This window comes from Pinus tabuliformis, chromosome 2_2 (genome assembly GCF_031772625.1).
Source record: "Pinus tabuliformis cultivar Carrire ecotype Pingquan chromosome 2_2, CPIR1, whole genome shotgun sequence".
Taxonomy (NCBI): Eukaryota; Viridiplantae; Streptophyta; class Pinopsida; order Pinales; family Pinaceae; genus Pinus; species Pinus tabuliformis.
This window is the reverse complement of record NC_142300.1, coordinates 1,036,817,189-1,036,835,469: the sequence shown is the minus strand read 5'-3', so window position 1 is coordinate 1,036,835,469 and position 18,281 is coordinate 1,036,817,189. Positions and strand designations below refer to the sequence as shown.

Sequence of the window (18,281 nt, the reverse complement as noted above, 5' to 3'; positions counted from 1 at the left end):
CCTCTTTTGAGAAACAGCTGCGAAGAGTGATTTCACCTAGCCATCCTTGTGACACTGCCATGATTGGAAAATTCCAACTTGTACCTGGAATCTGTAGCTATCCCTGTTTATCACTCGTTCCTCAAAAGACGAGTCTTCTTTCAGCTCTTTTCACTGACTCGTAAAATATGAAAAGTTTGCCGAGTTTTGGCCTTCCAGCTCGTTAAATGACCGGAACGCTATCCCTCCTCTAAATTTTAATCATTTTGGACCTGAGGGATTATTGCACAAAAGGATCGAGCGCTTGTCTTGTTCGGCTCGTTAAAAGTACCGAACAACCATCCCTTCTGTATCGTTTTATACTTTTTCGGACTTAAGGGATTAGCTGACGAAAAAGGAATCATGGAGTTAACTTTCTGTACCTTTTCAGACTCTCTAAAAATGAAAAGGACCGAGTTTTCCTTGTCGTTAGACTCGTTAAAATGATTAAATAGCGACAAACTTGTCTTTAGACGAGAACGAGTTTCCCTATCGCTAAGCTCGTTAAATCATAGCGATGGGCTTGCCCGAAGGGCAGGTTATAGAACAAGCATATGTTATCCTCCTCAAGCTTGACAAAAATAAAGAGGTACTGGTCAGAAATGACTGGGGAAAAATTGGGAGAACATCAAAGTTTAATGGTAGCAAGTCACTCTTGAACATGACACTTTTCCTCCGTACCACATTGGGTTGGGTTGTTTCATTCACCGGTCTCATCGCCATGGTCCTCGCCAAACCATCCACATTTGGGGTAATGCTACCGATCCATCGCATCAGTGTCGTTATATGTTCAAGAGGGGTCATTCTGAAAGTGTCAACCGTGTCCCATCCACTGCCATACATTATCCTTCATCCATTCATGATCGTCACCCTGAATCATATATCACAGTTTGTTTTCACCTCCACTAAAATCATTAGCTCCGTTCCGTGTCATTGATGTGGGATTCATTAAGGCCCTCCTTTGACGGATCGCTTCTTGTCGACTTCAGCTCATTATCCAAGAAGTTGATCTAGGAACAACCCCATCAGTACTTTGAAGCTTGCATGCCTCAATGGCAAGTTTCTCACTTCCGGCGACAGGTATACATCAATGACCTTCGACCAGAAGATTTTGCGTGGCGTTCGACGCCAAGTCCTTTATTCACGCCACGTGAATTGTACTGCAGTACCTTGAGGGTCATTATCATTATCGGTGATTCCTCTCGCGCTTGTTAACGGTTTTCATCATTGACCGGTAATCAAGCGATGTCTTTCCATGTTCGACTTCAGCGAAATTCTCACATGGATCGACTTGTACTTAGAGTGAAGATCGAACGAGTTTGAAGACCCCGGATCTAGTTTCATCCATCCGGGCTGCGATACATATTCAGGAAATATAAAAGCATTTGTCATGTACATCATTGCAGCAGATGATCATCCTACTCAAAGGATGATAATTTCAGCAGAGAATTATCAGTCTACTATCAGACGATCGTCTGTTCTATGTACCAAAATGTATTTATAAAGCTGAGCATGGGAATGCCCGCCTCAGCTAGATCATGAAAACAGAATGAAAAATAATGTATTGTATTGTATTGTATTACAGGGCGCCTCCTCAGCACTGGAATGAACTTCGGACCCTCTAGATAAAGCATTTCACCCGATAAACGGCCTCATACTTTAGGGGGCAACTGTTATAGACATTTTTGTGCCTCGCGACATGGAGCATGAAATGTCAATAATTACAGGGATCCTCAGTCCCTAAACATGTTGTTCTTACCCCTAAAAGAACAAGGTCATCAAACAACAGCACTTCCAATCAGTTCTCCACCTGAAAACACTTCAAAACAGGCTTATTTTGGATCATGTCAGCTGCTCCACTGAGCATCTGCGCTGGAATGCAACTGCTCCTCCTTGTACCTGCGCTGGAAGTCAAATCTAATGAAGGCTACCTGCGCTGGGCGAGATTGGCCAAGTGGCACAGTCATTCTGCAAGGTGTCAACTGCCCAGGAAGCTTCCAAACTGACACTTGGTTCATGAGATTCGCCCTGTGATGAGTAAGAGGAACTTGATCACCATGTGTAAGCAAGGATCTCCAAGTGGACTCAAGAACTGAAGATTAACTGAAGAGGGAGAGGACACAAGGCAGCTTCATGTCAATCTCAAGCTGACTCATCCTCTCTTCTTCTCTCCTATATATAGAGCTCTTCTATGAGGTCTAAGGAGGCTGGAATTTTGTGTAAAGCAAGGAGGTGCTGTTGGTTTACAGTTAGAGCTATTGGGTGATTGTTTTACTAGAGGTGAAGAGGAGAGTTCTTGCTGCTGGGGAGGTGCTGCTGGATTGGAGCCATCATTGGTTGTAACCTTCTCAGAACCCTGTTACTTCTATCAATAAAGTTTTGCATGTTCTCCTATATACTTGTATTGCATTGATGTATTGTATTTACATGTATATTTGATTCATCCTAATCCATGCTTCAGTTATGAGTACATGTATCTTGTAGTTTGCTCTCTTGTTTGTGCAGGATCTGTGTGTAGCTGGACCGGCAAAGAGAGCAAGGAGCTGGGAACAAGAGACAAAGAGAGAGGATAAGGATCGACTAAGCGAAAGACACCAGGTTGGTTAATCTTTCTTCATTCTCTCTGTACTTTCATAAAGGAAATCATCAAAACTTTACTTTCAGTTGTTGCTAAAGACTGTCACCTTTAGAGTAGGGATAGGGTCATCCGCATCGGATACTTTTCCCCACAACACCAGGGAACCCAATTTACATCAAAACTGGTCAAGGAACTTACAAAGCAATATCAAGTGAAGCACCGCGAATCGACTCCTTACCACCCCCAAGCTAATGGGCAAGTGGAGTCCATGAACAAGGTGTTGGAATCCATCCTTACAAAGACAATTCAACTACATCACAGAGATTAGGCGGAAAAGTTACTAGAGGCACTTTGGGCTTACTGGATCACTTTGAGGAATGTGACCTGGCATACTCCCTATGAGCTAGTCTATGATAAACAAGTACTTCTACCCATTGAGTTTTAGGTAATAAAATTTATAACAGCTACTCAATTGGGAATGAATTTAAACAAGGCTTACGAGCAAAGATTGATGCAACTAAATGAAATAGATGAAGTCTGACAAGATGCCTACCACCGAACTACATTAGTACGGAACCAAAGAGCCCGATGGAACGATAAATTCATTAATAAGAAAGTCTTCCGTCCAGGTGACTGGGCCTTATTATACGATAGTAATTTTAAGCATTTCAAAGGTAATTTTTCTACCAGATGGTTAGGACCATATGAAGTAATTGAAGTTTTTGATAATGGCTCAATTCGCATCGGTACCATTGATAATGACAGGACTTCTTTTGTGGTAAATTGTCATCAGCTTAAAGTTTATCATAAGCCACTCTCACGTGATTAGTCAGAGAACCAACGTGTAAATGAAAATGAAGTTTGGAAATTATACTTCGACGGAGCAAACTCCAAGGAGGGAAATGGAGCTGGAATATTGTTGGTCAAAAGGAAAACACTCCCCTCCTTATACCATAGTTATCAAATTCGGCCGAATCGGGCTGAAGAATTCAAAAATTCGGCAATTCGGTCCGATTCGGCCATTAATACACTGAAATTCAGTTCGGACACATTAGTCTCCCAAATTTATTTTTAAAATTTTCTTTGATTTGTGTTTTTCAATAAGTCTTTCGTACTCCATTTTCCATTTTATGTGCCTTAGTTTCATCATGCAGTTGTAGATATTGAATGGTTGAACGTAATTCTCCGTTTATATAGATGTTTAAAACTATTGAGCCGTTAAAAACTTAATTTTCCTTAATTTGACTTGTTATTAATTTTTACATTGTTTGTTTAATGTTTGTTTAAGTTTTATATTAAAAATAAAAAAGTTCTCTAAAAGTATATATAAAAATTAAATAAATAGTTTTTATATTAAATTTTTACTTTAACAATAAAATAATTTTTTGTTTTTGTTTTTGTTTTTTTATTTCTTATTTTCACAATAAAATATTTTTTTCTCCTTTTTTTTTTTTTAATTTTAATCTCTTTCTTATAATTTTTTGATGAGTGAGTAATGTAATTGGAATTATTTATTCATAATAAAATTGGTTGTAATTTAGTTTTTTAAATTGGTTGTAATTTAGTTTTTTTCTTTTAAGAAATTTGTAAAGAAAATATAATATGGTTTCTAAATCTTTTAAACAATTAGGAAAACAGCAAGATAGTTCTAATTTGATGATTCTTGATAATTCTAATTTAATGATTTTTTATCTATATTTTATTCAGTTAGTAATTAGGAAATTGTCTAAATATTCTTCATTAAAAATTAAAGCATTAGTTACTATCTTTTGGTACAATTAGGAAAATAGCAAAATATTTCTAATTTGATGATTCTTGATAGTTCTAATTTAATGATTTTTTATCTATATTTTATTTAGTTAGTAATTAGGAAATTGTCTAAATATTGATCATTAAAAATTACAGCATTAGTTACTATCTTTTGATTGACCAAGAGGAATTGTTTCTACTAATTCCAATATCTCATTCACTTCTATTTGAACAATTAGGAAAAAAACAAGAATTCTAATTTGATGATTCTTGATAGTTCTAATTTGATGATTTTTTATTTATATTTTACTTTAGTAATTAAGAAATTGCCTAAATATTTATCATTAAAAACTACAACATTAGTTACTATCTTTTGATTGACCAACTTACAACTTTAAGGGTTTCTTTTTTTTAATGTTAAAGAGTTTGTTCTCCCCGTTGTATCTTATTCACTTCCATTGAAGAGGAGTTGTTTCTACTAATTTCAATGTTTCATTCACTTCCATGGAAGAATAATTGTTTCTACTAATTTCAATGTCTAATTTTATTTGCAACTTCTATAATACAATTAAAATTTTGTTAATTTAGATTATTCAAAATTTAAGAAAAAATGTTATTAATAATGGTGTAAGATGTATATTGGCTAATAGTATAAGATGTATATTGGCAAATTTTTTCAGTATTGAATTTTAGAGAGTCAAATTTTTTTTCCGTATCTAGTCGAATTCGAATTTGAACTGGTTAACTATGCCTTATACTCTAGGAAAACGAAGGTGGTATGACAGACAACCAACACGTAAACAAGATGGGTGTGGGCCAATGATAGATGAGGAAGAAATGATGAGTATTGAGAGTGTAAATGTGTCATGCCGAAAGAAGTGAGACGTGTCCACAATCATGCGCCCCCTCCATGAATACGCAGAAATAATTGGTCATTGCGACGGCCCAACCAGAGCGCACATACTGGAAGCTCGGGAGATTAAAAAACAGCTATAAGAAAAGTAGAAATGTGTCACGCCGGTAAATAAAAGAACGTGTCCCTCAACATGTAACCCCTACATGAGACCTTTGGTATTATTGGCCCTTACGACGGCCCAAACAGAGCGCATATACTGGTCTTCGTGGCTCCTGAAGGAGGTCTCGGCATCGTGGCTCCTGAAGGAGGTCTCGGCATCTCGGCAGCAAATTATCGTATTTCTCTGCTTTAAATATCGGACTTCTCGTAATTGTTTAATTTATTGTACTTATATTGGATTATTATCGTTAAATATCTATTTTAACTTTCGATTTATTCTATTCATATTAAATTATTATTGTTAAATATCTATTTTAATTTTTTATTTATTTTATTCATATTAAATTATTATTAAATATCTATTTTATTTTTTGATGTATTTTATTCATATTAAATTATTATTGTTAAATATCTTTTGTAACTTTTGATTTATTTACTTAAAAAACTATTTTAGCTTTAGATTTACTTCACTTAAATTTGATTATTAAAATTAAAAACTTATTTTCAAGTCATTTTGATTCAAATAATTTTCTAATAATATTTTTTTTCCAAATCAAATAATTTTTAATAATAATATTTATTTTTTAATTTGAAAAATTATTATAGTTAAAAATCTATTTTAACTTTAGATTTACTTCATTTAGATTAGATTATTAAAGTTAAAAACTTATTTTCAAGCCATTTTGATTTAAATAATTTTTAAATAATATTATTTATTTTTTAATTTGAAAAATAATAAACATTGAATGCCATTTATATAGAATTTAATTAATTAATTAATTAAGCTATCTCTTATCATATATATTAGATTCGTTTTAGTTTAGGATTTGTAAAGTGGAAAAGCTAAAATTCACTGAACTTAATTCTAATAAAAAATATAATTTAGTAGGTTTATTAATGTTAGTTATTATTATAAAATTATAATTGAGATTTTTTATTATAGATAATGCTGGTATTAACCTTTATTAAAATTATAATTGAGACAATTTATAGATGATGTTCGTATTAACATTTATTAAAATTATATTTAATATATCTGAATTTTAAAAATAATGAATAATTTTTCATACAAATATGAGAAAGAATAAAAAATATATATATAAAAATTACTATTGATCGATAAAGATCACAGAATTGTATAAAAATGACCTAAGTGAAATTCAAAAAGACATTTGTTTTTGTGTGAATATGGCCTTTTATAGAGAGAGCTTCTAATATAATAATAATCAAAATGGCTAAGATGTCAAGATCTCATTAAAAAATTTTAATATCTTAATTATTAAATAGAACGTGCATTAAAGGTGTCAAAGTTCACCCACTATTTCTTTACTTATTCCAATTGCATCCTTGGTGTCCATTGGAAAGCTTCTTTTCTTCCTCCAATTATAGCCTTTGTGTCTATTGGAAAAGGCTAAGTGAAAGGACCTTTTTCTTCTTCTAGTTATAGCCTTGGTGTCTATTGGAAAAGGTTAAGTGAAAGGACCCTTGTGTTGTAGGCAATATTGAACATTTGTCCCAAGAATCAATTGTATCTAGTGGTGAACAACTTCAGATATCATGGAGTGGGAATCGACTCAAGTCATTGTGGTAGGCTAGGGTTATTGTTGACAAAAATATTTGACAACCAATTCATGATTGCTTCTATGTTGAAGCAAAGTTTCCATAAAGGTTTCCACCTTTAAATGATTTTTGGTTTCTTGCTAACTTGACTGATCTATGAAGGATTTAATGAATATCTTCGAATTTTTTATAGAATGCTCATGTCTCTATAAGGCAAGGCAAGTTTCACACATATTTTTATAGTCCATGTTCCCAAGACAATGAACCATAGGTTTGAGATTGTCTCCTCTCTGAGCACACGAAGCACTCCCAAACCTTGAGCAAACCACATCTGTATCGCTCTATGACCACCTCAGGGGGGGGGGGGGCGGTTCGGCCCCCCAGCCTTCGGCCCTTTTGTCTTTGGCAGTCTTCCTTCTAATCCATCCAACACCCCATTCAGCTCCCGATCCAGGGTCAATAGCAAAGCCTCAGCTGCAAACCACAACCCTAGAGCCAATGGCTCTGCATCCGCGGGGAACATTCCCAGTCAGAACAGTATGACAGGCCCATCCCCTTGCAAAGCACTCTCAGAGAAGACACCCACATTGATCATCAAAGATCCTTGGATCGACGAATACAGAGATCACATGAGTAAACATGCCCTAATCTGCCGATTCATGGGAGTTTGACTCAATGAAAAGGCTCTCTGCTGGTGGATAAACCAGAAGTGGAAGACTAAAGGGGACTATGAACTTCAGCTGGGGTCAAGGAGCTTTTTCACTATCATCTTCACTCATAGGGATGACAGAGAATGCATTTTCGAAGGAGGCCCATACTTTTACAACTCTGCAGGACTCTACATGACGTACTGGAGACCCAACTTTGCTCCAGAACAAGAAGATTTCAAAAAAGTTCCAGTATGGATCAGACTCTACTCTCTACCTGTTGACTACTGGAATAAGCGCATCTTGGAAGCCATCGGGAATCAGCTGGGAGTCTTCGTCAAAACCTCAGATCTCACATCTCAAGGTAAGTACACTTCCTACACTAGAATTTGTGTTTACATGGATGTATCAGGACCCCTCCCAGGCCACATTGATATGGTCCATAGGGGAGTTCATTGGAAGCAATCCATTAACTATGAAAACATCCCATTCAGATGTCGGAAATGCTGACAACATGGACATCTTAGTCATGGTTGCCCCCTTAATCAACCCCCACCACAACCCCAAGCGGAAAAGGTGAATAATCCACCCCCAGGATTCATCCCAGTATCAAGGAAGAACAAAGGGCAGAAGGGCAAAAATCCTCTGAAGCCCTCCACTAACCCGACCCCCACCCAGCATAATAGCTTTGAAGCACTTGGCAACCTTGCTCCAAATCAGAACCCTTTGGAATCTCCCACCCTCACTGTTCAAGATCTATCCATGGTTGTTCAGTTATCAAACCCATCAAACACTTCCATCCCAAACCCTAACTCACACCAAGCCCAGCCACAACAACAAAACCCACAGCCCCTTCCCATCCAGAACAATACAAGCCCGACCTTATTGCAACCCCCTCCCTACACAGAAACCTATTCAGGCCAGCCATCCTCAACCACTCCTACTAATCCTCTGGAGGAGATCATAGGCGACCTAGATCTCCAAAAGGCCAATGAGCAATGGTCCAAACTGGGAGTGGATGCCATTCCCCAGGAGCATTTGGACAAAATAGAAATGGCATACCTACAGTTGGAATATCTCAACCAGAATGCAGCCAAAAAGCAATGGGGAAACAACAGCTAATCAGGCATTCAAGCCAACCTGGATCTGGACCAATACAGGTTGAAAGGTTTGGGAAGAAAGAGGGGGCGAAAATCCACAAAACAACAAATACAAGAACTCGGCAGGTGCCTAATCAATGAAGGAAAAGTCAGGACCTTGGTCCTATCCACTCCAAAGGTTACTCAATGAAGATCACAACCTGGAACATCAGGGGGCTAAATGGTACCTCCAAAAGATGAATCCTAAAAAACCGTCTTTTCTCGCAATCCCCGGACCTTATTCTTCTCCAAGAATCCAAATGCTCATCCAACGTCATAGAGACGCTTAAAAAACTCTTTTCAAAAGGCTATCATTGCATAAGCACAGAAGCCATTGGGCAAGAAGGAGGGCTACTCATGTTTTGGAATAAAAGCAAGTTATTTATGCAGAATGCTTTGTCCACTAAGCATTCGTTATTAGTCATATTCAACATGCTAGAATCAACGCATACAATATGCATCGCCAATGTGTACGGACCTCAGCGGATCCAGGAAAAGTTCAAGATGCTGGAAGACTTGGATGAGGTCCGACAACACCATGGGGCAAATCACTGGATCTTAGGTGGTGACTTCAACATGATCACCACCCTAGAGGAAAAGAAGGGAGGCTTAAGAAGACTGGATAAAGACTTGGAAGCATTCAACACCTTCATAGCTGCATCCAAACTCATTGATGTCCCCACAATCAATGGTTTGCATACTTGGAACAATAAGCAAGGGGGAAATAGGCAAATTGCATCGAGGCTCGACAGGTTCCTTTTCTCAGAATCCATCATGCTCCAAAATATAGATATGGAGGCTAGCATTTTGCCTATTTGGGGATCTAATCACTGGCCAGTGCAGATTCACTTCACCAATATGGATAGGCCTCACAATAGACCTTTCAAATTCGAGTCTTTTTGGATAGATCACCCAACATTCATGCAAAATATATAGAGCTGGTGGACTCAAACCACCATAGAGGGCAATAATATCATGTACATGTTCTAGCAAAAGCTCAAGATCATCAAAGCCAATCTCAAACACTAGAACAAGAACACCCTTGGCAACATTTTTCAAGCCAAGAGAGAGCTCGAGGAAAAAATGGCGGGCCTCCAGCAAACAATGATCAAGGAAGGGCCCACTGATGAAAGGTTGGCTCAGGAATCAAACCTACAAAGGCAATGGGAAGAAAGGCTAAGACAAGAAGAGCTGCTTTGGAAACAAAAATCGAGGGTGCAATGGTTAAAACATGGAGAACGCAACACAAGTTTATTTCATAAGTCAACCATTTAGCACAGAGGCAACAATCATATTCTATCCCTCAAAAAAGCTGACGGCGCTAAAGTTTATACCACGGAGCAAATAGGAACTGAACTTAACTCATACTTCAATTCACTTCTCAAAGATCCCTTTCATGGTAGAACCCAAGCCATCAGTGAAGTCATGGTTCTATCCTCCCCTTAGTTACGGAAGAGCAAAACTCCCTTCTTTTAAGAGAGTTCATTGAGCAAGAGATTGAAGCAGCCGTCTTCACCATGGCTACTGACAAAGTCCCCGGACCAGATGGCTTTACAATTGAATTCTTTAAAGCTTGCTGGCCCATTATCAAGGCCGACCTTTTCAACCTTATAAACTTTCACAGAACCAAGAGAGTGTTGCCTGCCATCAATGCCACCTTCCTCACCCTAATTTCAAAATCTGATCAAGCTAACTCACCCGACAAGTTCTGTCCCATAGCTCTTTGCAATGCCATATATAAAATCCTATCCAAACTGATGGCTAACAGACTTAAACCCATCGTCCCCTCAATCATATCTCCAGAGCAATCAGGATATGTTGAAGGCAGGCAGATCACCGACAGCATAATCCTCACTCAGGAGGTTCTGCATTCTATCAAAACACAGAGGATTCCAGGTATGCTCATCCAGCTTGACCTTTCAAAGGCCTTTGATAAAATTAGTTGGATCTACATAAGAGCAATCCTCCAGGCTTTCGGCTTCAATCAGATTTGGATAAATTGGATAATGGAATTGGTCTCGGGAGCATTCTTTCCAATCATGCTGAATGGAGGGCCCCTGCAACCCTTCCTTCTGTCCAGAGGTATAAGACAAGGAGATCCCCTGTCTCCTTTTCTTTTTGTTATTATGGTAGAGGGTCTAGGAAGATCTCTATCCAAAGCAAACCAGAAGAATCAACTCAAAGGCATCAAACCTGCACCTCATGGCCCCATAGTAATGCATCAACAATTTGTAGATGATATAATGCTAATGGGATCCCCCACAATGTAGGAAGCTCGAACCATCAGCAAGGTGCTAAAGACCTTCTTGGAGGCCTCTGGTATGGAAATCAATCTCACAAAATCCAAACTGTTTTTCTTCAATACTTCCGTTCCTATGCAGAGAAATCTTAGCAGAATTCTTAATATTCAGAAGAACTCCCTTCCAACCAAATACCTTGGCATTCCACTCTCAGAATATGCCCCCAAATCTATAAACTGGGAAGCCCTCCTTAACAAAATGAAGGCCAAGTTAAGTAGTTGGACTCACAGAGCCCTAAACATGGCTAGCAGACTGCTTTTGGTCAAATCAGTTCTTCAAACTATGCCAGCCTATCTGTTCTCAGCCCTCGCGGCTCCTAAAGCTGTTTATAAATCCATTCGAAACATCTAGCAGTCCTTGAGCTTCTAAGAAATCAAAGTGGGCTCTCCTCAAGTGGACAGACAACTGTAAACCAAAATTGGTGGGAGGACTAGGCCTAAGAGATCCTGAAATCCTAAGCAAGGTTGTAGTAGCGAAAATCTAGTGGAGATGGGTGGAAAATCCTAATTCCCTCTGGGGCACCTTGTGGAAAGCGAAGTACACGAATCAAGTCAGGGACAAAGACCTCATCAGGCTCACTGGTAACACTCAAGGATCCCCCCTCTCGAACAAAGCATGGGAAAATAGACATATTGTTCAGAGGCACAGCTTCTGGGAAGTGCACCAAGGCAACACCGCCCTCTTCTGGGGGGATGCCTGGCAGCAACTCCCCCCCTAGACCACCTAGATTGGACTACTCTTAAAAGGGCATGCAAGAAGTAGGGTTGGTAACTGTAGCAGACTACTGGAAATGTATGAACGCGGCTACTACATGGCAAAAATGGCTATCAAAAGAGCAATGGCTCACCCAAGGCTGCCAGTTGAATATAGACCCTCTTTTACAAGACCTAGATCAGCGGAGAATCCTCACATCAAATAAAGAGGATATCCTTCGGTGGGGAAGTAACCCTAAAGGAACCTTCAACCTCAAAGAAGCCTACAAGATCATGGCTGCCTCTCCTAACTCGTAACCGGACCCAAAATGGCACGCTCTATGGAACAGAGGAACCTAGCCCAAAATCACCCTTTTCTCCTGGCTGGTCTTGCATAACAGAGCACTCACATGGGACAATATTTAGAAACGGGGTTTCATAGGGCCTTCCCACCGTGTCCTCTGTGAGAATGATTAGGAAACTCTCAATCATATTCTCAAAACTTGCCCCACTACCTGCTCTCTTTGGGATGACATGGCCATCGTCTTCAGACAATCCAATAGAAGCAGGAACTCTATTTGTCATTCACTAAGCAACTGGAGATCCTCCATATCCTCCAACCCTCTGGTCAACAGAGCTTAGAATCTCATTCCCGGAGCCATAGCATGGATCCTTTGGAAAGAGCGCAATGCAAGAATCTTCAAGAATTCAGCGATGGCAGTGGACATGTTAAAAGGAAAGATGCGATAACTCATCACAAAGTCGATCAATGCCATGGGTATATTACAGCCAGAGGGAAGCACATCTCCGAGTGACCAAAGAATAATCCAGATCCTAAATCTCAAAGCCACGACCATTCCTATTGGAAGGAACTAGGCTTCAGTTGCTATGTCGCAGGACAAGTGGTGTCTGCCTCCATTTCAAACATTCAAGCTGAATTTTGACAGGGCGTCAAAGGAAAACTCGGGAAACGTTGGTTACGGTGGAGCAGTCAGGGATCATGCTGGTACCATCCATCTCATCTATCATGGCAATCTTGGCGTGATCACCAATAATGCTGCAGAGCTAATCACTCTCATCCGAGGCATCACCCTAGCTGATCGCTATAGACTTCTACGTCTGGTGGTGGAAGGAGATTCAGATATTGTCATCATGTTGTTGCAAAAACTCCAGACTGGCACCCAGGTGGACAAGATAACCCCAAGTTGGAGGCTCTCGACAATCCTAAGGGACCTACAAGGCCACCTCAGCAATATTCAAGGTGTCACCTTTCAAGTGGTTTGAAAAACAGCCAACAAGTTGGTCGATGCCATGGCCAATGCTGGCGTTCAATCCAATCTTGAAGACTATCACATCCTTTGGCAAGATTTGGAGGATGGGGAAATCAAAGCTACATGCAATACCATTAACAACTTGGACCTTCGGGCCATGTAAACATGCAGAGCATGACTGTCACTGTTTTTCCTTGTTTCTTCTATGTATTCATCTATATCGATAACTCTACCGAATGTAAGTGTACTGTTAGAAAACAAACACAGAGTATTCGCTGGGTTCTCAGAATAGGCCCAGATAGTTTTGTAAAGGCAGACATAGGGAGGTCCCCTCGACTCCCACTCTGCATTTTGTATTTTACTGTATTCTATTAATATAAAGTCTCGCTTAACCTTTACAAAAAAAAAATGAACCATAGGTTTGAGATGGATATCATGAAGGGCGAGAGGAAGAGGCTCAATCTGCACAAGAAAATTGAAATGCACAAATTTAGGCTTGTGAAATTATGCACTTGAATTCACTAGGCATTTTTGGGAAAGAAAATTCTATTCTAGAATATCTCATTCACATACAAAATATAGAGATAATAAAGGAATTACCTCCTCTCAAGGGAGGGAATCAAGCCTTGAATCATACCAACAAGAGGGGAGCTGAATGCTAGAAGCCATCGTTCTCGTTACACCAATGTCACACAACCCTAGATAGAGCTTGAAAAAAATAAATTTGTTCTTGTCTAGTCGAGAAGCATCCTAATAATCCTACTTTAATAATAGAGTATCATGAATAGAGCACTCATTAGAATCCATGTAAGGAAAAACAATCATGTATTAGTGGTGGGAATGTATTATTCTTGGTTTCCCTTCTTCGTGGGGTGTGAATGTCTCTTAATTCACCATATGTGATGTTAATGAACCATCATGTGGTTGATATATTGAATTAAGGGATGGTTTGTGTATAAGCCTTGTTGTTGATAATTGATCCCTGCCAATTTTTCCTTACGAACCAAATTGGTTGGAGAGTCAACCATAGAGTTTTTTTCCCATAGAATATGAAATAGCAAGGCATAAGCTTCTATCGTGTTAAGTAATGAATCCAAGGATCCATGTGAGGAAAAATAAGCATGTATTAGTGGTGGGAAGGCATTATTGTTGGTTTGCTTTTGTGGGGTGTGAATGTCTTTTAATTCACCATATGCGATGTTAATGAACCATCATGTGGTTGATATATTGAATTAAGGGATGGTTTGTGCATAACGATTGTTGTTGATAATTGATCCCAAATTGGTTGGAGAGTCAACCATAGAGTTGTTTTCCCATAGAATATGAAAATAGCAAGGCATAAGCTTCTATGGTGTTAAGTAATTAATCCAAGGATCCATGTGTAGGTATATATAATTGTCCATTTATGGTTGTGGATAGCCCTACCTATACATGTCACCCCTAAAAATTTTATTTGTATGTTAAAAGTATTTAAAAAAACATTTCTAAATAATTATATTTTTGATAAGTTAAAATGTTATAAATGTAGGTATTCCAACCAACATTTGATACTTTCAATGTGGATGTACTTAGGAAATTTTAAGAAAAAACATTTTTCATATTTAAACTAATGATGGTCACAAATATGTCAATTTCTTTCCACCCACTAGAATTTAGGAATTTTTTAATGCTTTGTTTCACTATGTAGCTCATGATATTTTGTTCTTATTTTATCAATGTTGATTTCCTTATTTATGCTAGTCAAAACAAGGATACTTTTGGTATTCTAGAATAAGGTTGATCAACTCCTTATAGAATTTTTTATTTGCTATTTTTTTTTTCTACACAAATTTGAATGTAACTAGTATAAATCTATCTTAACTCCAAATATATCATGCGTTGAGAGGGATCAATGCAAACCTTTTTTATAATGTAAAACATATAGAAGACTACACCTTGAGGGATCTCAGCCCATTATAGATTTGAAAGTTTAGGAAACTTAGAAGTGGTAGTTGAAAGTAATATAGAATTTTCTTTCGGTAAAGTATACAAAGACGGTTTTGAACATGTGGCCCTTTGTGAGGTAGCACATCTTATTAACCATTAGACCTACTCAAACTACACACACAGTTTAAATGATAGGATTTGACTCCATTTTGAGGGTGTTTTGTTGACTAGTATGCCATCTTTTTTTAATTTCTTTAAATACTTTTTTCTAATTACAATGTGTAAACTCCTCGTTCATCATTATCATCATCTCATATAAAGCTTCTCTTGAAATATTTTTATCTTTGACCAATGTTTCCATATATTTATATATATAGTTATTTCTCTCTCTGTACCTTTTTATTTCCTCTAGGAAAAATCGTAATTTTCATTATGAAAAAAAAATACACATTGTACAGGATGTATACAAGCCAAAATGTGACTGTTGTGTGATCAATAATCATCTAATAGTCTATAATAATTGCCATGATATATATATATATATATATATATATATATATATATATATATATATATATATATATATATATATATATATATATATATATATATATATAGATATATATATATATATATACATATACATATACATATACATATACATATATAGATATACATATATATATATATATATATATATATATATACATATATATATATATATATATATATATATATATATATATATATATATATATATATATATATATATATATATATATATATATATATATATATATATATATATATATATATGAAAATAGATCTGGTATCTGTGATGTCTCCATCTGCTGAGAAAAGTCTAAAATTATCATATACATATGATATTTTGTCTGATAGTGCAAAAAGGAAAAATATATCAAAAAGGCCCTTGTCATGATGTGTTGTCCTGTGCTATCTCAGTAAATGAATGGTAATAGCATTGATAACGATCATGCCCATACTTCTCTTTCACATTCCAAGTACCAAACACCTGCTGCGAGCCCTCTTTGGATAGCTTGATGGAAAGTGTATTCCTTTCCCTGTAAATATGTTGGCAAGATATGAAGTCACAAAATGAGATTTAAGCATCATGATTTCATCCAATATGTTGCGAAGAGTGTGTGTGTGTGTGTGTGTGTGTGTGACATATAGACCGTTGATTAAACTAATCCACAACCAAATTTGAATCACCAAAAACCTGTAGATTTCGACAATTCTTTTCAATAGAAAATAATAGGAGCAACTTGAGACCGTATAGTTCAACAAAGTTATTAGTGTCATGTCCCAGTCCTGCTTTGAGTTCAAAATGATGAGATTCTGATAGATGAAGAGTTGCTCCTCCACCACATCTTCCATGCTATGAAGCTCTGTCAAAATATGCTGATGGTTTTGAGTGGTCAATGGATTCCTCAGTGATAGTACGAGGACATTGTTATAGATCTTCGTCGTGGAGGAGACTATAAGTGGTAACAATATGTGCACTGATGGCTTTAGATATGAAACCATTGTCTTGGAATATTTTACGATTTCTCCCTATCCATATACCTCAACAAGTGAGGGGTGGAATGTTCCACAATTTTTTGGAGGTGGCATCATTCCACGATTTCTACTAGGCCTGACTGATATTTCCCCCCTAGCATTTGATAGTAGTAGAAAGACCTTGATATACCAAATTCCAGACTCGGTTGGCTACTTGACATGATAAAAATAAGTGTCCAATGAATTCCTCAACTTCTCTGCAAATAAGACACCAAGATGGGCCTTGGGAGGATCGGTTTTTCAAATTTTCACCCATGGCAATTTTATCTTCTAGAATGCACCATAGTAACGTCCTGGATTTGGCAGGGATCCTTAGTTTCCAGAGATGTTGGACCACCACCAAGGTTTGATTTCAAGTTATTTTGCAGGACTGATATATAGGTTGTTAGTGTCAGTCCTTGAAGCCTTCAACCAGTGATCAAGCATGCTCTTACAAAGTGTTCTTAGGGCGTCAAAGTCAAATTTTGTCATTTCAGTGATTCTTCAAGTAAAATTTGGTCACTAGGTATTAGGTCTAGGATTGTTTTCACTCCTTCGAAAGTTTTCAAGTGTCGGTCCATGTCACCATTCAGCTGAGTGTACCATCATTCAAAGGGTTTTCATCATCATTTCAGGTTCCAATAGGTCATTTTACACTTTGTTTGTGTTTCAGTTGTACTTGGGTAAGGCTCATTTCCCTTTCTTAGGGTTTTGAAGGTAATTTCTCTTGGATGGTCAAGTCATCAACAAAACTTGTATCCTGATGTTCATATACCTTCCCCTATCCTTAATATACCTTCTTAAGTACTTCCAATTACTAATATCCCTCAAATTCATCATTTTCCCACAAACCCTAGCTTCTTGCCACAATTTGACAATTTTCTAGGCTAGGCCTGTGTTTTGCCCTTTTGGACCCCTTCCCCTCACTCAATATTTGAAATTTCACCTTCCCCTACTTCTTAACATCCCTCCCTACTTCCCAAAATTTTCCCAAGAATTTAGAAGCCCCTTATCCCCTTCATTTCACTTCATTTTGACAAATCCCCTGTTCCACACATTGGGATAGGTTTTACTCAAATGATGTTTCTAAGCAAGAAAATATGAATTTGGAAAAAGTGAGAGAGGTTTTTGTCCATAATAGGCCAAGTACAAAAAATCTCCTTCATTTTTTACACAGGTGTCATGGTTTTAGAGAAATGTCAAAAAGTACAGTTTTCTCAGGAGGGTTGTTGCACTTCTAGAATGACCTTGGAAAAATCAAGAGTTCTCCTAGCCTGGTTGGCCAAATGACTTACTTGATGAGTCAAATGACAACTAGACACAAAGTGATTTCTAATGAGCTATCATGAGCTCAATTTGGAGTTGAGGAAGACCTTCACAAGTTTACTGCAACAACACTCTGCATTTAGGCAACCTCATTTTGCACATTTTGACCAGTCTTGGGAGATTTGACTTTCGACAGGGCAAATGAACTCCAAATTGAAAAATTCAAGATGTTCTGGAAAGTAGCCTTGATAAGCTTTCCAACGCACTATCACACGCCCAATTTGGACACTAGGAAGGCCTCCAAAACTGGCCCTGAAAAGGCGTTGCACATTAAATTTTTGGCGCCGCGCATTAAATTGATTTTGCCAGTTTTGCCTAAATTTCCAGTTTTTTCCTAGTTTTCTTGAAAATCGACTTTTTCCTCATTCCTTGGTAAATGTATGCATGGTAAATGTTGAAATTGATGTAAATATGGATGAAAAATACCTCATAGGGTAGATACATCAAGTTTCAAGTGGTTTTGATGATGAATGAATTGGTTTCCTAAGTTTTAGAGCCAA

The 18,281-nt window shown here is 37.6% G+C and overlaps 1 pseudogene across 1 annotated transcript in view; it reads left to right on the top strand.

Annotated features, from left to right (window-relative positions):
* The first annotated feature begins 7,762 nt into the window (after window positions 1-7,762).
* LOC149196909 (alpha-bisabolene synthase-like) overlaps window positions 7,763-18,281 on the top strand; it is a 37,930-nt pseudogene continuing 27,411 nt past the window's right edge. The window contains exon 1 of the transcript XR_016255151.1: window positions 7,763-7,931. The product of XR_016255151.1 is annotated as an alpha-bisabolene synthase-like (transcript). The remainder of the gene's footprint in view (window positions 7,932-18,281) is intronic.